The following is a 6,389-nucleotide window of genomic DNA, read 5'->3' as shown; positions in this document are numbered from 1 at the left end:
ACATTTGGCATCTTGTAGTAGTTAAGGAAAACAACGAACAATTCATTATTTAAATCTTTGTTTAAGCAAAAATGCTGCATGCAGCTTCTAAATTGTTGAGGATCAGCTGCTTTTCTCATGTTGTACGAGGTAAATTGAGTATTTTTGTATTCGTCAGTACTGCCCCTGTGTACGTTGTTAATGTACTTCCTAGAGTATTTCCAGTTCATGCCTCCTTATACCTAACTACAGTTGAGAGGTACATATTGTATTTTTATTTGACAGCTCGTTTTACTTGGCGAACACAATCAGAAGTCGGTGATGGTACGTTTTTACAGATTAAACCAGACAACCGTTTGTAAAATTGTTTACATGAGCCCCAGCTCCAATATTAAAGCCTACAAGCCAATGTGTCAATAATAGTAATAATAATAATAATAATCTGATATGTAATGATAGGACACTCTGAAAGGGGGCATTGTGAATATTCTCATGAGTATATTCTGCTCCTGTACTTCTGATGGTATTTTAACTGTGGTGCTTTGACTTTTACTCACTCCAGGTTGATCAGTAATGAAAGTAATGATTAGTGGCGCCCTACAGCAGTGATGTACAACAAGCAGAAACAACACCACATCAAAAGCAGTCTGAGAGTCAGCGAAGTACCAGAAGTATTAGTCTCCAACATTTTGATGAGAAATCCCTGTAAATGCTAAATTAGGGTTTAGTTCCCCGCTGATAACAGCCTGCTGGTAACAGAGATTTCTCCAAAGCTATCAAAAATGCTGTCTCTTTATTACCCGAGGCTGGTCCGCTCCTCCTTGCTGCTACAGGTGCTGAAGGAAACAGAGGACCTGTGTATCTATTAAAGATGGTCTCAATAACAGTGCTGCACTTCTTGGTTTTGCCTGGATACAGCCGCACAAAACAGCCATTGTTGCTGTGTGATTAGATTGTACCACACGGGCTCAAATGTATAATTAGGTGATGTTTGCAGCGATGGCTGATACCTGTCAGCGTGCAGCTCTGCAGTGGATGAATGGAGGTGTCTGTCTGACGTGGAGGGGGAGAAGAGAAGAAAGAGAGAGGCAGGGAGGCGGGACGGTGGGGATACCTAATTGCAGGCTGTACTGTGTTAGAAGAGGCGAGGAATGTGTCTGACAAGCACATCTTTGATCTGTTGAGTGGCGGGAAGCCCGCTGACAGACAACAAGAGGCTCTCAGACCAGCCATACGAGGACACGGTTGGCTCAGCTTGTGGGTGACTTGAATGAGTGAAGTCATTTCCAGCAAGCTTCAAATTAAGAGAAATGTGTGTGTGTGGGATGTGTGGAAATCTAAATCTCTTGTGGAAAAGGAAGAGTCAGCTTACTGGGGAACACGGCATGCTTCTGTTCCTGAGCAACATGACATCTTTATCAGAGTCTCAGAGCAGCCTGAGATCCATAACACTAACGCCTGAGTTCAAATATTATATTTACAGTTTTATTAACACAGCCAGAAGCGCTCAGGAAGACATTATGTTCAATATCACTAGTAAAACAGGCTTAATGACAACTTTTTTTTTCATTTTTTTTTTATTGTATTCTTTTCTTTAGCTAATTTCTCATGTTTCAGTACATTTCATGTATTATTCTTATGGCTGGATGAGTGTCTGAGCCCAGCAGCAGGCAAGGAGGCCCAGAAAAGAAAATTATAAATACATTGGGAAAGTCCCATTACTAACTGATGTGGGTACAAACAAAATAACATTTTGGGCATGTAGATTTTCACTGGTCATCGAACCAAGTATAAGAATTAAAACCAAAAAGACAAAACAATGAACCAATCAAACAACAACAGGTGTGTTTAACTCGCTTCATCTGTGCTTCAGACAGAGTAATGTAATAAATGTAATAGGTTACAGATTACTGGTTACCCCGTCAAAATGTAATAAGTAATGTAACTTTTAATTACTTCATCAAAGTAATGTAAAATATGCCATTTGAATACTTTTTTGAAATATAACCACCAAAACAAATAGGTATGATGATCACAACTGACCGCAGAGAAGGAATAATGTTACTGTAACCTTAAACCAAGTCTGTATTCAGGTCAACGTGCTGACGTGCTGCCTGTATACAGTCCACAGGTGTTCACACACCTGCTACCTGAGTGATTCTTTTAAATATCTCTTCGTATTATTTCTATGACATGACCAATGACCTTAGCGTGGTTGTTTTAGAGCTGTGCACATTGATTTGACCTGCAGACGTGAGGCGGTGTGAATTAAAACAAGAGAACCCATCAAAAACAAGGTTCAGAATTTGATCCCATTCTGCCAAATGAAAGAAGTCTGTCCAGACGTAGACACAAGGCAAAAATAATTTATATTATATTCTATATAAAAGCTTTTTTGGAAAATAAATTTGAACGTAACCCTTTTGTAATCACCAACGCTTTGAGTAGTAACTGTAATTTCATTACATACTGTAATTACTGTAACACGTTACAGTTACAGTTGTTTTTTTCAGGCTTTCTTCATCAGTATACAGTATGTAGTGTACTCAGTTGTGATGGTGATGCATATTTAACACACAAGCTCAGAAGCAATAGTTCTGATTTAATCCATTACTGGCGTAAAAGCAACAACAAAACAATCCCAACTCAAAAACCCCTTACAAGCTTTTCTCCAGAGCTTTAAAAAAAAAGAAGCATTTCTCTCGAGTGACGCCCTGAGTCCAACCACTGACTGTTTTTTTAATAGTTCACAAAGTGAAATGATAACATTAAATATAGTTAATCTTGTTGACTTTATGAGTGAGGCCCCAAAAGATCCCATTTATTTGTATTAATTTAACAACACAATAACTCATTTGATTAAAGGTGACTAATAGTGGCTGAATCCCAGGGTACCTCTCAGGCGTCTCCGTTGAACACTGACTTCTTAATTCAGCCATCAATTTGATCCAATTGGGTAATTTTGATTAAATAGATTTTATAATTATCATTCTCACATGTAAAACCTTTTCTTCGTCTTCTTATCAGTGTTAAAGGTAAATATGTTATCCGTTTAGGAACCGGATATTGTGAAAAAGTATGACCACAGTTAGGTGGTTGAGTGACGCAGACCAATTGTTACTTACAGTGCGTCAGTTGACACTTTAGGTAGCCACAGCTGAGTGAGTGGCCACGATAACATTTGGCTCAGGATAATATACTCTTAGTAAAACATGACCACAGAAACCCTGATCGAAGATTGCAACAACTTCACATAATTGAAGCCACAGGAATGTAACTGAGACACAACACAGGTTTACTGAGGGATCAGAGGTTCCTATTAATCTGGTTTCACTCTCACAGACACACACACACACACACACACACACACACACACACACACACACACACACACACACAGTCTTCAGTACAACAAGCACTGTGTGGGGCAATTATTATGCAGAAAACCATCAGTCAGCAATACAGTGAGACAGACAGGAGCCCTTGGTATCACACCACCCTCAGTCTGCTCCACATTGGTGTAGGCTGATGTCTCTGTCTCTCACACACACACACACACACAGACACACACACACACACACACAGTCTGGTCCTGGCTTGGTGCACCCCCCCCCCCCCCCCCCCCCCCGCACACACACACACCTCTTATGATCCACTGACATCACTTCCCTCCCAACAGCAACAAACGGCTGGGTTGTTGGGAGAGTCCACTGGAAGAGGGGAGAGGAGGGGCGACGTTTGAGTCAAGCACATGGAATCCATGATATACTGTACTGGGCTTTGTGTTGGGAAGGGGAAAACCAGCTACATCATCTCTACGAGTCTTTTGTTTACTCCAGGCTGAAGAACACCTCCTTTGTTTTTTGTTTTTTTGATGCATCTGCTCTTTCTTTCATCGCCATGGATGGACTAATAGGTGAGAGCAGTTAATGAGCCGAGGGGCTGAATCACTGAGGTGGGACTCTGGTCACGCTGGATGACCTACCGTGCTGTAGCATGCAGAGCAATGAGGCACTTCCACAGTTTCTGACAAAAAATTATTCAGGAATTCATTTTCTTTTGGATTTTACAATCAATTGTCTTTAGGCGGAGGTTGCAGTCCCGCTGTCCAGAAACCTCAAAATCCAACTGTAATACTGAAAAGTTTTTATGGAGCGGAAAATGTAATCATTACAGACATTTTTTGCAAATTGGGAAACCTCAGGGTTTTCTTTTCTTTTTTTTTTAACTCAGTATCCAACTTTTCCACTGGACGTATGAAAGGAGTTCAAGTCATTTCCGTTACACAATTCCAGCACCTGCACCTAAAATGCTCTCAGTTCAGGACTTTGTTTTCAGGAAGTTTGTTTCTTCTTTCCTCTCCTAGTAATCATGACATGACCCTTTCAGATTTATCTGCTGTTCCTGTACATGAAACTGTAAATAAATTAGTTTAAAGTAGCTCTACGTCCAGCGGCTAGAACAATGACATGCTGCTGACATACTGATGCTTCAGTTTTAATGATCTAACGATGTCATATATGATAACACATCAATCAGAGGGACCAAACTTGTACTTTTACTTTAATACTTTTACAACATTTTGTTGCCAATATTTATATACTTTTACTGATAAGGTTTTTCTTGCATGACTGTTACTTGTAATGGAGTATTTTAACACTACTTTTACCAAAGTAAAAGATCTGAAAATCACCACTGCTGTACACGTGGACAACTTCAGCTGGATACCCGTGAACATCTTGTCAGGACTCACTGATTTAACAGCACACTTGATATGTCCTCCTGAGCTCTGTTTGCTGATGTCATGGTAACAGAAGTTGTGGTGGACTTCCTTAATCCTGTTGACTTTATGAGTGAGGCCACGACCAGTGCAAGATCCCACGGAGTCACCAGCAGGGAGTTAAAAACACTCGTCTTTCAAAACGTGAGGAGAACTCTGCTCCAGACATTTCCACACTATTGTCTGTTTGTTTCCAGGAGTGACCACACAGTGATGCTGCGTGCTATGAGCGTGTGCGTGAGAGCTGGACAATAACTCTGGCACTTCAACTCCCGGGGCAACTCAGACCCTGGCACAATGGAAACTATCAGCGTGGGAGCGGAGGGGAAGACTGTTATGAAAGAGAGAGGGGGAATGGCAGCAGATAAGAGTTTATGTCAGGGGGAACAGCTGAATCATGTTGAAATTAGGAGTGTTTATCTGAAAATGAGCAGAGACAGAGGACCTTGGGTGGAGGGGAAATATCAGTCAAGAAGGACTGCTGGTGTTTCCCAAACCGACAGCTCTGTTTTGACTCTCTGGTGATTGAAAACAGCAGATGGAGTTTGGTGTGGACCTGGTTACGTGGTATAAATAATATTAGGTATTATCTGTGAGTATGAGTAGTGAGCCCATCTGACTCACAAAAACAACAAACATCTCTCAGCTGGCGCACACTGCACATCATTGTTCCCACCCCGACTTTCTAAACAGAAAACAGCCGGGGTAGGCTTTCACTGCTTCATCGAAGAGGGGTTTGCCTCATCTGCTATTGTGTCTCTGCACATCTTTTATCAGCTTACACCCACTGATGTGTTGACTCAGGTGTGTGTGTGTAAGTAAGTTTGAGTTTGACATAGTGCATGAATGAGGAAACATCTTGACAAAATCATTTCCTCTTCCTCGATGACCTCAGGATGCTTCTTCTACATCCACACCCACCCATGACAGTGTGGTCTGGGTCTGCAGGCCGGGGCCGGGCCCCTTTGATGTGACTACAGAGAGGAAGCGTCTGGGAGATCCTGAGATGGCCGAAAAGGAGATGTCTCCTGCTGATGTCATGGCTGGTCCTGTCCTGGTGCATTTCCCTTTCCCCTTTCCCTTTTCCCTTTTCCCCTTTCCCCCATCCTCCCCCTCCTCTTCCTCCCAGCCTGGTTTAAAGGCTGTCAAACTGGCAATGGATGTCTTATTGTCGTAATGGATGCCTCACAAGAGATGCGGTTTGGAGATGAGCAAAGTACAGGAGGTCGTCCAAGATGTCAAACTTACACGGCATGCTTCCCTGATTTGCTCGCGTGGTTTTAGCCAGTTATCCATTCTCGGCTTGTTGTTTCGTTTATCCTGTCTTTTTGTCTTTCAGCTGTTTATTTGTTTATGTCATGTCAACTGTTAAAATAGATCCATTTGACAGTTTATCTTTTTTTTTAAGGGAACTGTTTCAACCATCTTTTAGCTCACCACTATAGCTAACTATTTGAACCATATTTTAACAATGTGGACTGTACTGTTAATGTATTTCATAACTTTTAGCTATTTCTAATGTTTCTTCATATTTAGCAATGTATTTCAAGCATGTATCCATGACCTTGCTTTTCGCAATCCATCAACTCCTGCATCACATATCAATAAAGCATTAGCATAGCAGCCAGGT

The sequence above is a fragment of the Embiotoca jacksoni genome, unplaced genomic scaffold, assembly GCF_022577435.1.
Source record: "Embiotoca jacksoni isolate LCO1_2020_lvr unplaced genomic scaffold, fEmbJac1.0.p SCAF_2, whole genome shotgun sequence".
In the NCBI taxonomy this organism is placed as follows: Eukaryota; Metazoa; Chordata; class Actinopteri; family Embiotocidae; genus Embiotoca; species Embiotoca jacksoni.
This window is presented reverse-complemented; position numbering follows the sequence as displayed.